Genomic DNA, 17,134 nt, shown 5'->3' on the forward strand with positions numbered 1-17,134 from the left:
CAGGCAAAAAGCCACCATCTCTGCTATCACTGTTTTTCTAGGTAGGATCTCAGGCTCCACTCATGCTCTTCCTTCTTGATGGTCCTGAGATCATCTGTTCCTGAAATAAAAGATTAACTACTCCACCTTTTAGTTACACATTTTCTAAAATTACAGCTATGACTAACACAATTAATCCTGCTAAAAATTATTCACAACTGAGTCAGAAAATCCTTTCACCATCATCCCCTATCCTCTTTTACTAGATCCAGCTGGGAAAGAGGGAAACTTTTCAGTAGGGATTCTACCTTACCTACCTCGGTCTGAGAGCTTGTAAACAAGCCACCACCTTGTGCCTTTGTAGTCCTGCCTCCATTTTTAAGGAGCTCTGGTTACATAGTGGATTATGAGTTGAGCTGCCATGAGTGGAGGAAACCCTTACATTGGCAGCAAGACCAGCCTCATCTCCAAGGCAGAGATCCGCTAGGAGGGCATCTTCTACACTATGGACACTGAGAACTCCACCTTAGCCCTCGCCAAAGTTCAGTCCTTTGGTACAGAAGATAGACCAACAGATTGTCCAATTCCACATCGAGATGAAGTCTTTGAATACATTATATTCCATAGAAGTGATGTTAAAGACCTCACTGTTTGTGAGCCACCAAAGCCACAATGTTCTTTGCCTCAAGACCCAGCTATTATTGTTCACGCTTCATTAGGCTCCTTGACTTCTTCATTCCAGTCAGTGGGTTTCTATGGGCCTTGTGGCAGGATGCCGACCTACAGTCTGTTCAGTCCAAGTTCAATAGTCGGGCAACAGTTTGGTGCTGTTGGTGTTGCTGGAAGCTCCTTGGCATCCTTTGGAACAGAATCATCAAACAGTGGTACCCTATCCCAAAGTAGTGCAGTAGGCTCTGTTTTTACACAGGATATAAGGTCTCTGAAAACACAGTTATCTCAAGGTCGTTCAAGCCCACAGTTAGACCCTTTTAAAAAGCCCAACCATGGAACAAGCAGTACAAACCACCTCAGCCCATTTACCTGCTCCAGCACTTGTTGGGAGAAGGAGCCCTGTATCAACCAGGCCTTTGCCATCTACCAGCCAAAACAGCTATAGAAAATCAAGAGCACAGGCGAGCTGAAGCACACAGTTTGAAGACCAGAAAATGAACAACTTACAAATGAGAGCAAGAAACAAGTGGTTCCAGGTGCTCCGTCAGCTCCCAGAAGAGGACGTGGAGATCATCGAGGTGGGAGGGGAAGATTTGGTATCAGGCGAGATGATCCAATGAAATCTGAGAAAGACTTTGCTTTTGAAGGTGCAAATGCACAATTTAACAAGGAAGAGATTGACAGAGAGTTTCATAATAAACTTAAATTAAAAGAAGACAAACTTGAGAAGCAAGAGAAACCTGTAAATGGTGAAGATTAAAGAGTCTCCGGAGTTGATACCCAAAACAGTGAGGGAAATGCTGATTAAGATCCACTTGGACCTAATTGCTATTATGACAAAACTAAATCCTTCTTTGATAATATTTCTAGTGGTAACAATAAAGAATGGAGACCAATATGTATTGAAGAAAGAAAATTAAATGCTGAAACATTTGGAATCCCACTTCGTCCAAACCGTGGCCGTGGGGGCTACCGAGGCAGAGGAGGCCTTGGCTTTCGTGGTGGCAGAGGGCGTGGTGGGGGTTGAAGTGCTCTAGGGTTTCTTGGTGGATTCAGAGCACGCAAAGAGTTTGCAGATTTTGAATCTAGGAAAGACAACAAAGTTGCTACATAGTCTCCAAACAAGTCTCTGAAACTACACGAATTTCTAGCTCTTCATAGTCATGAAAATTAGTTTCAGTCTTTTGAAGAATGAAAGATGTGAATTTCCTGTATATTTGTCACCAGCACTGGGTTTTGTTTTGTGATTTTTCTGCTTAATTTCAAAGGTAACAGTAAAACTATGAAAGCAGGAACCCAAAAAGAATGCCTTGTCTTTCTGGGTCTCACAAGTTTTCCACCTTTGACAGAGCACAGTCTTACCATTTTTCTAATGCTCTCTATTAGTGGAAAATATTTTGAGTTTTTCTTCCGACAGGTTTCCGCCTTACACAGGTTCCAGCTTTCGCAAGTTGTACTTTATAACGCAGTTACTTTTGGGGGGTGGTAAGAAAGCTTATCTTAAAAATGTGCATTAAATATATTTGAAATAGCAGAAGATTAAGTAATTTTTTAAATGTATAGTTAAACTAAAGCAGTACTTCAGTGAGATTTATAAGTATTTTTTTATTACTAAATTGAGATAATTTTTCTTATCACTAAATTGTATTTGGCAATTATTGTAAGTTGCCTATGATTGGGGCCATGAAGCTGTGTTTTGAGAAGGTGTATATGTGTTTATCTTCCTCTCTTTCTAATTTTGGAAATCTTGTAATATCCCCTTTGAGATAGCTCAATTAATTAGGGTGCTGGATGGAAGAGAATTTTGTCAGTCAACTCTGAACACACAGTAAATACTGTTTCTTAGGCAAAGTTCATTTTTTTGTATAATTTTAAAATTCCATTGTATTCCAAAGAAACATTGATAATTTTGTATAGCTGTATAAAAAGTAACTAATTTTTTTTTAAGAATAAACATTTTAAAATCAGCAAAAAAAAAAAAAAAAAAAACCACACAACAAAAACCCACCCTAATTCAGCTTGGGGATGGTGGGTGTATGTGGGGAGTGGCATTTACTTTTTACACAAGATTCCATAAAATGTAAGATGAATAAATAATGATAAGACATGAACACATTAAAATTTAGGACTACTCAGTGCAGACAAAATAAAGTAGGGTTTTAAAAGAAGACATTGGCAATTCCAAAAAGAGGCTGATATATAATATACTCTAATATTTTAAAAAACTAATACAAATCAATAAGAAAATGGTATGGAATCCAATAGAAAATTGTCAAAGAATATGAAGACATGATTCCCATGAGGAGCAGCTGAACACCTAACATGGATTTTAAAAAATATTCACACTTTATATATTTAGAAAATGAAAATTGCAAAGAACATGTAGCTAAACCTAGTGCACACAAATGTGCAAAAAATTCAAAATGTCGATAATACCAACTTGTTACAGTATAATCAATTATTTCATATGTCTCTTCTAGCCATGTCTTTGTAACTACCACCAAATAACTTTTTCTTGATGGGGGAAGCAGCAGATAGGATTATATGTATGATTCAGCTGTGAATGTTTGTTAACAAAGTTAATTGTGATTGTAAAAACTTGCAAAACTAATGAGGAGCTTGGTTAATTTTGTGATCATGCTGGATATAAAAAGAACCATCTTGGTGATGTGAGTGGGCTGTGTGTTTCTTTGCTTTACTAATCAAGTTAACCTCTGTCTGACCTCTGATTCTTGGAACTTGATCCAGCAATATGGGCTGATTTGTCAGCTTCCACAATCAATAGCCTTACTCTGCATGAGTAAGGAAACTCTTCCAGACTAATGAATGCCTGAACTGCAGGTTTGGAATTTACCAGTCTCCTCAACTGTGTGAGCCATTTCCTTGATGGCCTGCAAGTTCTATGAGACATTGTAGTGAATTGTTGAAGTCTAGGTTGTGGAGGAGAATGCTGAGGGGAGAATTAGTGACTGATATGAGGGATTATAAAGTGTGGTACTGTAGGATCAGCACTGGACTGTTAGCTGCCAGGTCAGCAATGCAAACCCACCAAACACTCCTCACATACAGGGTCGACTGAGTCGGAAATGATTCAACAACATTTAACAACAACATAACTCTTTAATAAATTATTCTTATTTAATTCTTACACAGTAGTCAATTTAATTTTCTTAAAAACAACAGCCTGCTTGATTTGTATGTTGTTGTTGTTAATTGCCATGAAGTTGGTTCTGACTCATAGTGACCCTGGTGGGTTTGAATTGTTGACCTTGTGGTTCAAAGTCCAGTGCTGATCCCAACGCTCCACACCAGAGGGAGTAATAAACAAGAGCTGATTTCCCTTAGAAAAAAACAAACACAAGCAAGACCTATATGCAGTTTAACATCCAAATGGACATTAAGTGGCCCCCAAGGAGCTCGAGTTATATAGTGCTTACGAGTCAGGCTACTGACCTCAAGATTAGCGGTTCGAAACTACCAGTGGTTCCATGGGAGAAAGATGAGGCTTTCTACTCCCGTAAAGATTTATAGCCTCGGAAGCCCTGTACAGCGTCACTATGGGTCAGAACTGACTCGACAGCACTTAACAACAACATATACCTGTACTTCGATGTGTTCAGTTTCTTTTACTTTTAACTTTTAAAGCTGTAGTATATTTTTAATTAATTACCCTTTCTTTATTTTGCATTTTCTTTGAAATATTCATAACTTTCTGTTAATTCTAGTTTTTTTTTTTTCTTCTTCTTCAAATTCTTCCTCACATATCAACTTCAACTTTTCCACACTGTTTCAATTTGTTTCTGTCTTTTCCCATGTAATAATTTGAAAATTCCTCCTCTTCTGTTGCTATTTTTATCTCCAATTTCACATCCTGCCAAATGAATGATACGACATATAATACTTATTGAAAAGTGCTTAGAAGGGTCACACATCAAAAAGTAGCAGATTGTCATGTTCTGCTTTGAGTTCAGTCCAGCCTCGTCAGCTCTGCAGCATTCACAATGAACTAGAGAATGCCATTGTCCTACTCACTAAAAGTACCAGGTAGGAAGAAAGATTTAATCTCCATCCTTGACTATTTCCTTGACATAAATCCCTATTTACTTTGAGTAAATGACCATTGGCTCGCCTGTATTTGAGTTTATTGTTTCTCTGTGGCAAAATAGACAGTGATAACTTTGAAAGAACCATTATAATTTCTTCCCCCAAATTTTGGTGTGTATAACAAGTCATGAAAAGTCTTTTCACTAATACTTATACATCGAAGATTCGTAAGCGAGGACTAAAATATGAGCATAAAAGAAAAAATAATGGCAATGGCTTATGAATCTTCACAATGACTGTTGTTCACCCTCTTATACTAGAGGGTCATGGGCTTATCTTTTAGAGAATACTACTGCTGTTCTTTGCTTCCTGACACATTGTGCAATGTTGATGTATGGTAAACAACAGTCAGAGAACGTGTTGTGAAACTCTCATGGGCTAAGCAAAGAATCATCGTATTAATTTGTCAGAAATTCTATTACCTAGGGAACCAATTTAAAAATTGTAACTTCCATAATGCGTCATCCATGTGACTCACACTGAGCATTATTTAGTGACACCAGGGAATGTGTTAGGAGAACATGCCCACAGTGAGCTTCTTCAATATTGCCAATAATATGTCAATTTGATGTTTTATTTTAAATAATAAAACAATTGAAGTTTACAAAAAGGCAAAAATTATTTTTGGAAAGAGTGTTCAGTTAGAAATCCAGATTTCTCAATCCTGCTTCTAATTTTCATTTATTTAACTATATTAAATTACTGATAGTAGATCTATAAATAAATAAGAACTATTCCTATAATTCTGGCTTTGGTATGGATTGCATCTCAATGTACAGAAAACAAAAATCCTCACCACTGGACTAATAAACAACATTCTTATCAATGGAAAAAAGAATGAAGTTTTCAGGGACTTCATTCATCTTGGATCAACTATCAACACTCATGAAAGCAGCAGTCAAGAAACGAAACGACATAGTGCACTAAGCAAATCTGCTACACAAGATCTTTTTAAAGTATTGAAATGCAAAGATATCAGCATGAGGACTAAAGTGCACTTGACCCAAGCCATGGTATTTTCAATAACCTCATATGAGTGCAAAAGCTGGACAATGAATAAGGAAGATCATGAAATCTCATATGCATGTGAAAGCTGGAGAGTGAATAAGGAAGAATTGATGTTTTGAGTTATGATGTTGGAGAATGTTGAAAGTACCATGGGCTGTCCAAACAACCAACAAATCTGTGTTGGAAGAAGTTCAACCAGAGTGCTCCTTGGAGGCCAGGATACCCAGACTTCATCTCTCATACTTCAGACATATTGTCAGGAGGGACAAGTCCCTGGAGAAGGGTATCATATTTGGTAAAATGGAGGGTCAGAGAAAAAGAGGAAGAACCCCAGTGAGATGGATTGGCAAAGTGGCAGCATCAGTGGGCTTAAGTGTGGCAACAATTGTGAGGTTGGCCCAGGACTGAGTAGAGTTACATTCTGTTATATATAGGGTCGCTATGCGTAGGTACCGACTTGATGGCACCTAACAACAACAACAACAACTCTTTGGTAAAATCACATTTTCTTACTCTACATTGGTGGTGGTAGTGGTGTGCTGTGGAGTTGATTCTGATTCATAGTGACCCTGCATACAGTTTCCGAGGCTGTAAATCTTTACGGGAGCAAAAAGCCTCATCCTTTTCCTGTGGAACCATTGTTTGTTTTGAACTGCTGACCTTGAAGTAAGCAGCCCGACTCATAACCATTACTATACCAGAGCTCCTTAAAGTACATTGCTAGTCAAAAAGACCAAGGTGCATTCAAGGAATTGGCAAAGAACAAGGCACCAGGAATTGGTGGAATAAAAATTAAAATCTTTCAAGAAAGTGATGTGGCACAGGAGGCACTCACTCATCTCTGCCAAGAAATTTGGAAGACAACTATTTGTCCCACTGATTGGAAGAGATCCATATTTGTGCCCATTCCAAAGAGAGGTAATCCAATGGAATGCAGAAATCAGCAGACAATCTCTTTGATATCCCATGTGAATAAAGTTTTGCTAACGGTAATACAGAAATGGCTACAATCATACATTGACAGAGAACTTTCAGAGGTTCAAGCTGGATTCAGAAGAGGCTGTGGAATGAGGAATATCATTACTCATGTCTGACGGATCTTGGCTGAAAGCAGAAAATTCCAGAAAGATGTTTACCTGTACTTATTTGACTAAGCAAAGGCTTTCGATTGCATGGATCATGACAAGCTATGGACAACATTACGAAGTATGACTATTCTGAAACACTTCATTGTTCTCATGAGGAATCTGTATCTGGACCAAGAGGCAGTTGTTCGAACAGAACATGGGAACATTAAGTGGTTTCAAATTAAGAAAGATGTGTGACAGATTGTATTCTGTCACCATACTTATTTAACTTGTATGCTGAGCAAATAATCCAAGAAACTGGTTTATGTGAAGAAAAACATGGCATCAGGATTGGAGGAAGACTCATTAACAACCTGCAGACGATACAACCTTGCTTGCTGAAAGTGAAGAGGACTTAAAACATTTGCTGATGAAGATCAAAGAACACACACAGCCTTCAGTATGGATTCCATCTCAACGTAAAGAAAACAAAAATCCTCACCATTGGACTAATAAACAACATTCTTATCAATGGAGAAAAGATTGAAGTTTTCAAGGACTTCATTCTTCTTGGATCAACCATCAACACTCATGGATGCAACAGTCAAGAGATCAAAGGACGTATTGCATTAGGCAAATCTACTGCATGAGACCTTTTAAAAGTGTTGAAGAGTAAAGATGTCAACTTGAGGACTAAGGTGCACCTGACCCAAGCCATGGTGTTTTCAATAACCTCATATGCATGTGAAAACTGGACAGTGAATAAGGAAGACCACAGAAGAATTGATGCCTTTGAGTTATGGTGTTGGAGGAGAATATTGAAAGTGCCATGGGCTGCCAAAAGAACCAATAGATCCGTTTTGGAAGAAGTGCAGCCAGAGTGCTCCTTGGAGGCCAAAATGGCCAAACTTTGTCTCTCATACTTTGGACATATTGTCAGGGGGGACCAGTCATTGGAGAAGGATATCATGTTTGGTAAGGTGGAGGGTCAGAAAAAAAGAGAAAGACCCCAACGAGATAGATTAGCCAAGTGGCAGCATCAATGGACTCAAGCATGGCAACAGTAGTGAGGTTGGCCCAGGATAAGGCAGTGTTTCATTCTGCTGTGCATAAGGTCGTTATGGGTCGGTACCAACTCAATGGCACCTAACAACAATAACAGTCAAAAAGTTATAAATCATGCTTAGATTGATGAGAAAGACAGGAATATATAAGGATCAAATTTACAATAAATACACCTAGTCTTTGCTCAATGTCATGATTAGGGTCCCAAAACCAGTTTTGTAAAAAGCTCATAATTCTCACAGAAAAGTCAGCCATATTGTCTTTGGCACTTGTGATCCCCTGTCACTAACTGTTCATTGGGTGCCTTCAGAATTCATGTGGTACAGTGCAGCCCTGTCTCCAGCAAGGAACCTGCAGGAATGAAGGGTGGTGGTAGTTAGTGGTTGTTGGAGGTTGCCCAAGCCTCTGGAGCAACAGGGACTCAATCACATACTGCACTCCAGGAATCTGCACTGGCCCCACCTGTTGCCTCTCCATCTTTGACTCCACTGGCATGGAGACAGGCCTCATCAGCTTCCTGGATTGTGGGAAGGTGAAGTCCAGTCACTTGGGCCCAGCAGAGGTTGAGGAAGTGGAAGAAGAGACTTCTAAATGCTCCACCTGACTCCTGTGGCCCAGGCTCCCTCAACCTTTATGTGGTCAGGCTGCCCCTGCTTACTGTTCACTCTCCTCCCACCCCATACTAATCTCATATCTAGCAAAGCTACCCTGCCAGGTAATATGGACTACTGGCATGACCTCAGTCCCTCTCACAAACCTCACCCTCCTCCTCCTCTGCCTAGTCTTCTTAACTCAGTGCCCATCAATGAATAAAACAATTAGATAGTAGATTTGTTTCCTATTGTCTTAAATGTGAAATCTCAGATAACAAGAGAGTCAATAAATGATGAGTAGGTGTATCGAGAATGGTCTGATACCTCAAACATGATCTAGATTCCTATGAAGTACTATATTTCTGCTTGGTAAGCGTAATTCAAGTATTTCACAGAAATAATTCTGCTAGTAGTTCTCATGTGTTAATACACAATTTCAGGAAATCATTATCCTGAATAGTCCATGGGGCGTTGAGGTGAGAAGGGTCAAAGAGAGGGGAAAGCAAAGAAAATAAGAACTCCAGAGTAATACCTAGAATATCGAATCACCCTTTGGCATATAGAATCATAAGACAACAAAAACTATTTATCTATCATCTCTTATTTTTCATTCAGGATTTCTACCACATTGTATTGAGTGCAAGATCCATAATAGCTACTCGATCATTATTTGTGTAGGCTTGGAGAAGCCTATTCTCCTCTTATAAAAGTCTACTAGAAGTCTCCAACTGATTAGAATACCTAAAATAGGACTAGAACTTGCCCAGTGAAGGAGGCTTCCTGCAGAGCCTTTTCATTGCCTAAGACCACAGATGGAATCCTGAACCTCATCCAGAACCTTCTGAAGTAGGAAATTCCCACTTAAAGGACAAGAAGACCAGCCTGGAAAGGTGAAAACAGAAGACACTTCTTGAAAGAAAGACCAGCAGGAAAAAATCAAAAACAATAATGGCAGTCTGATTGACTATTACAAGAACAAGCAAGTCATTTGTTTGCCTAGGAACCATCAAGCCATGTGGTCAGGTCCCCTCAGGGTAAACCCCCTTCCAAGACTGAGAATCAAGGGGAATACACAAGCAGGCATGTGGTCTTGATAAGGGAAAGTAGGGGAAACAGCAATGAAGTTATGAACTAAGTCCGACCATGTTCAATAGACTCCTGTCAATCTGGGTTGAGACCTGGTTGGCCAGCAGTATGGCAAAACCTGGGGACTCCTGGGCCCAGGGACAGAGACGTGACCACAGAGGACTAAGGTGGAGAGTAAAGTGTCCAGCTGATACCAAGTGAGGGAAGATGCACAAGAACACCCATACTTGCAAATAGTACCCATTTGACTTGGCGTCAATGGCTGAATGATAAGAACTCAGCTAGAGGAAAAAGAAGAGGGAAAAAAAGAGTAATCCACTACCATTTGATGAATTTGACCTGTGCTTGTGGATGTAGTAGCTCAAAGGAGGGGACAAATCTTTACAGCAAGGATCATTCTCACCCCCTTGGTACACAGCGTCAGCAAGGATAGGCAACTTAAACATTGGCTACCCAAAATGGGGGTGCCACAAAGGCAAGAAGTGACTGGCTTAGAAGCTTTCAAGCAGGAAGCTAGTTTCAGAGGGTGTGTAGGAAATTAGAATCTCCACTGAGTGGTTTCTAATCTTCCAGGACAGGACTAATGAAAGGAGATCTGGATAAGATTCTTGTGATTCAGTAGTGAATGATTGCTATCAGGTCTGACTGTGAGTGTTGGAAATGTAAAGGTACACATTTTATAACAAAAGGAGGGGAGTGGTTGATTTTGCATTCCAGGAGTGGAGGTCCCTGGGACCATCAGGGGAGAAGAGCGAAGTGCGTTACCCTATCCAGAAAAACAGTGATGCCAGAGATGGAGGCAGAGATGATGACATGGAGAGACAGAGCAGCTGGGGACTCTGGAATCTGGGAGAGAGAGGGTCTGTGTGTTGATGGCCAGGGGGAAAGCTTGTGGCGTGTATCCTTTGGTTATTTGATGATGCACGTAGGGAATTTTAATTATTGCAATGAAATGAAGTAAGATAGGATGAATGAATGTAAAGCTAATATTCTCCCATGTAAACAATCACATAATTCACAATAAAAACTTAGAAAAAAAATGTCTACTAGAACCAATATCAAAATTCTGGTTTTGACCATGCACTTTGAGGGGAGTTATGTATATTACTTTTGCAACTTCTTGTAAGTCTTAAGCTATTTTTAAAAGTTACCTAAAAAGTCTACTAGAAAGTAGTCCTGACTTTTGATCTAAACCTTTCAACTTTTTGCAGCTATGTTGTTGTATGCTGTCGAGTCAGTTCTAATTCATAGTGACCTTGTACATGGTCTCCAAGAGTGGCTGTTGGGTTTGAACTGTTGACCTTGTGATTAGCACTCTAGTGCTTATCCTACAACACAGCATCGGCTATTGTGACACTGATAAAATATGCCAATGCGAATCAACTAGAGCTGAACTGAGGCTCTCTCAAGAAAGTCCCAGAATAATGTAATTGTAGCATAGTGGTTACGAAGCAGGCTGCTAACCTCAAAGTTGGCAGTTCGAAACTACCAGCTGTTCCACAGGAGAAAGATGAGGCTTTCTGCTCCCGTAAAGATTTACAGCCTCGGAAACCCAGTGCAGGGTCATTATGAGTCAGAATCTACTCCACGGTACTTAACATAAACACTGTAGGTTTACGTTACTGCACCATTTTCTTTTGCTCTTATTTAGTGAATATAGAAAATAACATTATCTGTCTTTGGTTTTAAAGCTTTCCTAAAATTCATTATCTTGGAAAACACTGATAATCTTTACATGAAATCCCACAAAAAAACAAAAAGAAACCTTGAAAATACAGCACTATTGTTAAGTGCCGCCTAGTCAATTTTGACTCAGTGTGACCCTGGATAGGGTTCCCAAGGAGCTGCTGGTGGGTTTGAACCACCAAGCTGGTGGATGGCAGTTATTCTACAGTGCCACACTGGGATTCTAAACACTGAATACATGTTGTAAAACCCCTTTCTTACACTGTGTTTAGTATTCCTAATTACTTTTAGCTGAGGGGAAAGGGTTATAAATTTTAAAACTACACTAGAGGGCTTCAAAAAGTGCATGGAAAAATTCTGTTATCTTTTAATTCTATTTTTTTCAAGAGACTTTGAAGTCCCCTCATATTATATATTACAACAACAATGAAAAAATTAATGCCTTTCTAACCAGTGGGTATTTTTTTCTTTTTATCTGACTCCCTCCATCCTCAAGGGAAAGTCTATAAATTAGGGCTACATAAACTCTATGATAGTTACTTAGTCTCTATGAGATTATTTTGTAATTGGTAACTTTACCAATTATAGTTGTCCCTCAGTATCACTTGGAGGTTGTTTCTTGGGCTCCTCATGGATACCAAAATCAGTTCAAGTGCTATAATATAAAATGCCATAATATATATTTGCATATAACCTATGCACAGCCTGCTGAATATTTTAAATTATCTCTTTAAGTGCTGTTGAGCAGGTTATGACTCACAGTGTCCCTGTTTAGGGTGTCCGAGGAGCAGCTGGTGGGTTTGAACTGCTGACCTTGTGGTTTGCAGTCTAGTGTTGATCCTACAGAACCACATCAATATCCCACCTTGCTGTTGTTAGTCAGTGTTGTTGAGTAGGTTCCAACCCTGTATAGGGTTTCTGAGGAGCAACTAGTGAGTTTGAACTGCTGACCTTGTGATTCAAACTGACCTTTTCGTCCAATGCATTATCCTACAGCACCATCCCGAGACTCCTGTAACTGAACTAAGAGGGGGGATAAATCTAAAAAGCACTTTTGAAAAATCTAAAAAGACTGAAGTATACTCCTAGCAAGGAGCCCTTATGGCAGAGTGGTTAAACATTCAAATGTTAATGGAAAGTTGTTGGTTTAAACCCAGTTGCCATCTTCACATTAAAGGGACTATACAGGGTCACTATGGGTCTGAACCAACACCAAGGCACTTAACAACAGCAGCAATGAATAGAAAATTAATTGATGGCAACAGGGTTTAGATACTTAAAACATTATAGAATCCTTCCCTTTCCCCATACCTTGTCAGAAAGCCTCTGAAAACTATACCTACAGTAAACATTAAACATGGTACCTTTCCAGATTTCCATAAAATTTACATTTAAGTCCAATTACCTGCTATATCCTGGTGGATTGTCAGCAACAACAGCAAACTTACATGGCATATAAAGGGACAAAGAAAAGCACAGTCAAAAAACAGAACAAGCATCATAAATAGTTTCAGATATGGCAGAGATGTTGGGATTGTTGGGATTTATAATAACTGTTGCAAATAGATAACACACTTGGCTGCTAACCAAAATATCCAAGATTCAAATCCATCCAGAGGTGCCTCAGAAAAAAAGGCATGGTGGTCTGCTTTCAAAAACTAAGGTGACTGAAAACTATTTGAAGCACAATTGTACTTCGACACAAATGGGTCTCCATGAGTTGGAATTGGCCATATGACAATTGGTTTATAACGCATATGTTAAGAGTTCTAATGGGAAAAGCAGACGGGAAGCGGACATCAATAAAAATTCTAAGCAGAGAAAATGGAAATTCTAAACATAAAGAAATACATAAAATAGACTGTTTCTAATGGTTGATCATTTGACTATACGTGACTGAGAAAAGAATTTGTGAGCTTAAACAAAAGTCAATAGAAACTTCTTTAAACTGAAATTAGAAACAAAGAACAACAAATGAATTTAAAAAAAAAAAGAGAAAATGTTGAATAACTTAAAATAGGACAATTTCACAAGATGTAACATATGTTTAACAGATATACCAGAGAGTAAAGAAAAAAGAACATAAGAAATAACTGAGGAAATAATGGTTGAGAACTTTCCAAAATTAATAATAGCCAATATTCAATCATAGATACAGGGATCTCCAATAATCCTAAACTTTAGATGTATCATATTGAAACTATAAAGAGAAAAATATTGAAAAAGTCACAGGAAAAATTGTGTTACGTATTCAAAGCAAGGTAGAAATTGCATCAAACTTCCCATCAGGAATCATATAAACAAAAAGGGAGTTAAGTAAAATAACCAAAATGCTGAAGTTAAAGAAAACACTAATACCCAAAAATAGAATTCTATAATGTGAAATTATCCTTCAAATGTGAAGAAAAATAAAATATTATCAGACTAAGAAAAATGAAGGATTTATTGTCTTGTAATGAGTGTTAAAAATTTTTTTATATTTTTATGGGGAAGGAAAAATTTTCTCTATATAATAAAAATAAGATTGTTAGAGAAAGAATAAGTAAACATAAAATGATTATTTGAATTTTTCTTATTGATTAATATAACAGATAGCTGTCTAAAGTAATAATACTATCAATATATTGGGTGATTTTAAAAATGAATAAGTGAAATGAATTAAGCCAATGTTGTAAACAGTTGGAGGGAAGATTTGGGAATATTTTAAATTATGTGCACTACAAGTAAAATGGTATGGTGGTATTTGAAAATGAACTTAGATTAGTTAAAATATATATTGCTAAAAAGGAGATTCAATAGGGGCTGGCAGAGAGACAGGAAGGGGAGGCTCCTTGAAAGAAGCATGAAAAAAACACAAAAAAACATAAAAACAAAAAACAGAGAAGGTGCTTTCCCAGAGCAGCTCCAGAGCTTGGGATCTAATATAAAGTGGGGGGCATCATTTTCCCGTGCCAACCGGTGGAGAACTCTGACTGTGGAGGGAAAACACAGTGATTTCTGAATCTATCTGAACGCTGCCTGTGGGCCCCTCAACCTAGGCTAAGATCAGAGGGTGGGGCCACAGTCAGGCTGATTTACTCAAAACCACGGAGTGGCATCTGGAAAAAGAGGTGTGACAGATTTTTCATTTTTCTTTCCTCTTCTTCCCTGTCACATCCTCTCTGCCCAGCCCAGACACCTTCAGAGATGTTGGTATTGTTGGGATTTATAATAACTGTTTGGGAGCATGTCCACAAAATGGTCCAGTGCTGTGCCCACAGTTTTCTCACCTCAGAGAGAGGAGGTCTCTGGGAGCCCCAATGTTCACACAAGCTAACCCTTTGGCTGCTTCTTACAACATCTGACACTGGGATTCAGCCCTGAAGTTGACCTAGGTGGGACCCTTCATTCCTGCCTTACCTAACAAGAGGCAGCATGTCTGGCCATACAGCCAAACCATATATGCCCCTTGTAAACCCCCCACATAAAAGGCATGAGTCAACACCAGTTACTCTATATACAAGGACATAGCTATTTTAAGAATTACACTGTGCATACACAGATAACCTAAGTGACCTTCAAGGTAAAAATAGTGGACAATCTTTCTTCCACTCATTTCTCAATATCTATCTGCCCACCTCCATGGCGGTGACTAGAGGAGGGGCCTGAGTGAGTGGACAGCCTCACCCACTGCTGGAGATTTCTACTGTGCACACACACACTGACCTGCACAGCAAAGGCTACTGACAGCCAGCTACAGTTTTATTTTTGTTTCTTAGTGGTAGTTTTTTTCTCTATTTTAATAGTGTTTCTGGTTTTTGTCCTTTTAGTCTCACTGTTTCCCTGGGGATGGGAGCTTTCTCTCCCTCCATTACCCAAAAAGAGACAGCAACCATGGCCAGATAGCCAAGCTACAAACATACCCCATAATATCCCACCATCTAGACAGGAGCCAATACCAGCTGCTAGGCATTACACGTGAAAAGGGAAGCCTATCTCTAGATCACATCACCAAGAAACACTCAGTAACATACATTAATATAATCATTCAAATTTCATCTAACTTTTGAAAATGTCCAAGAAAAAGCAACAAAAATATCAGCACATGTGCAAAAACAGAAAAGAATAACTGAGACAAATGAGCTGGAGGCAGACATAGACTTCCCATTAGAAGAGGAGCTGGCTTTCGATCTGCCTGAGAAGGAGTTCAGAAGAATGACAAGGAGATAAATCCAAATGCTTCACAGAGAAGTGGAGAAGAATAAGGAGGAAGTCAGGAAAGTGCTATAGGAGCAATTAAACAAGATAGCTATACCATAGGCAACAATTAAAAACCTGCAGAAAGAGGTCCAGATAATTAATAATAAATTTCAGAAATGGACAATACACTGAAAGGGCAAGGAGTGGAATTGAAGAGATGGAAGCCAGAACCAGTGAACTGGAAGATAAATTTCTCAATACTGCAAATATAGAAGAGCAAGCAGAAAAAATCACCAAGACATATCATAATCAAGGGAAAAGAGAAGATTTACTTAAAAAGGCAAGCAAATCAGATTAAGCTCTGACCTCTCAGCAGAAACCATGCAGGCAAGAAGGCAATGGGAGACATATATAAAATCCTAAAAGCGAAAAACAAAACAAAACAAAAAAAACCTGTCAAGCAAGAATTGTCTACTGAGCATAATTGTTAATCAAGTACGATGGTGCAATCAAAACATTCCAAAATAAACAGAAGCTAAGATATTTTGCCAAAGTCAATCCAGTGCTTCAAAACATCCTAAATGGAGTTCTTTGGAATGAAAACCAACAACAACCAGAGATTGATAGATCTGGGAACACCACCCGTAACTCCGTTAACACATACCAGAGTTCAGAACAGAACAAAATTACAACAATGAATTCTAAGGACCTGTGAAGCCAATCAAAGACCAAAATAATAACAATGGCAAAGAAGGGAAAAATATAGGAACAGAGATCCAGGTGGTGAGGAAGACAGGTAGATTGCAGGATACAATAGACTGTCTTAAATGGAAGAGAAAGTTAATAGACTATAGGATAACCTCAAAGAAAGTTAATATATCACAACTTATGATGAAAATGAAGATTCAAATAGAACAAGGAAATATTAAAACTAAGAAGAAACTGACAAGAAATAGCACAAAAAATATGAACTTGGCACAAGAAGGCATGCAGAACAAAGAAATCAGTAGCACCATACACAAAAAAAAAGACAACAATTAATTCAAACCTGTTAGTAATTACACTGAATGTCAGTGGATTAAATGCACCAGTGAAGAGACAGAGAGTGGCAGAATGAATAAGAAAACAGGACCCTTCAATGCTGCCTGCAAGAGACACACCTTACACACAAAGACAAAAACAGACTAAAAATTAAAGGATGGGAAAAAAAATACACCAAGCTAATTGCAACCACAAACAAGCTGGAGTGGCAACACTAACATAAATAAAATAAACTTTAAGGCAAAACCCACCATAAGTGATAAAGAAGGACACTATCTCATGCTTAAAGGGTAACTCCAGCATGATGAAATAACCATAAAAAATATCTACATTCCCAATGGAAGAGCACCCAGATATATAAAGTAAGACCCTACTGGAATTGAAGAAAGAAATAGACAAATCTACAATTAATTATAGTGGGAGATTTTAATATGCCACTTTCGTAAAGGGATATAACAACCAGAAAGAAACTTGACAAAGAGACAGAGGAACTAATAACACAATCAGCCACTTTGACCTCATAGATGTGTACAGAACATTCAACCCAACAACAGCACAATACACATTCTTTTCCAGTGTACATGGAACATTCTCCAGAATTGACCATATGTTAGGTCACAAAGCAAGCCCCATAAATTTACAAAAATCAAAATA

General features: G+C 38.6%; 1 pseudogene; it reads left to right on the forward strand.

Moving 5' to 3' along the window:
- Positions 1 to 400: 400 nt before the first annotated feature.
- Positions 401 to 1,784, forward strand: LOC102827319 (annotated as a pseudogene).
- Positions 1,785 to 17,134: the final 15,350 nt, after the last annotated feature.

Source organism: Chrysochloris asiatica, unplaced genomic scaffold, assembly GCF_000296735.1.
Source record: "Chrysochloris asiatica unplaced genomic scaffold, ChrAsi1.0 scaffold00150, whole genome shotgun sequence".
NCBI classification, from domain to species: Eukaryota; Metazoa; Chordata; class Mammalia; order Afrosoricida; family Chrysochloridae; genus Chrysochloris; species Chrysochloris asiatica.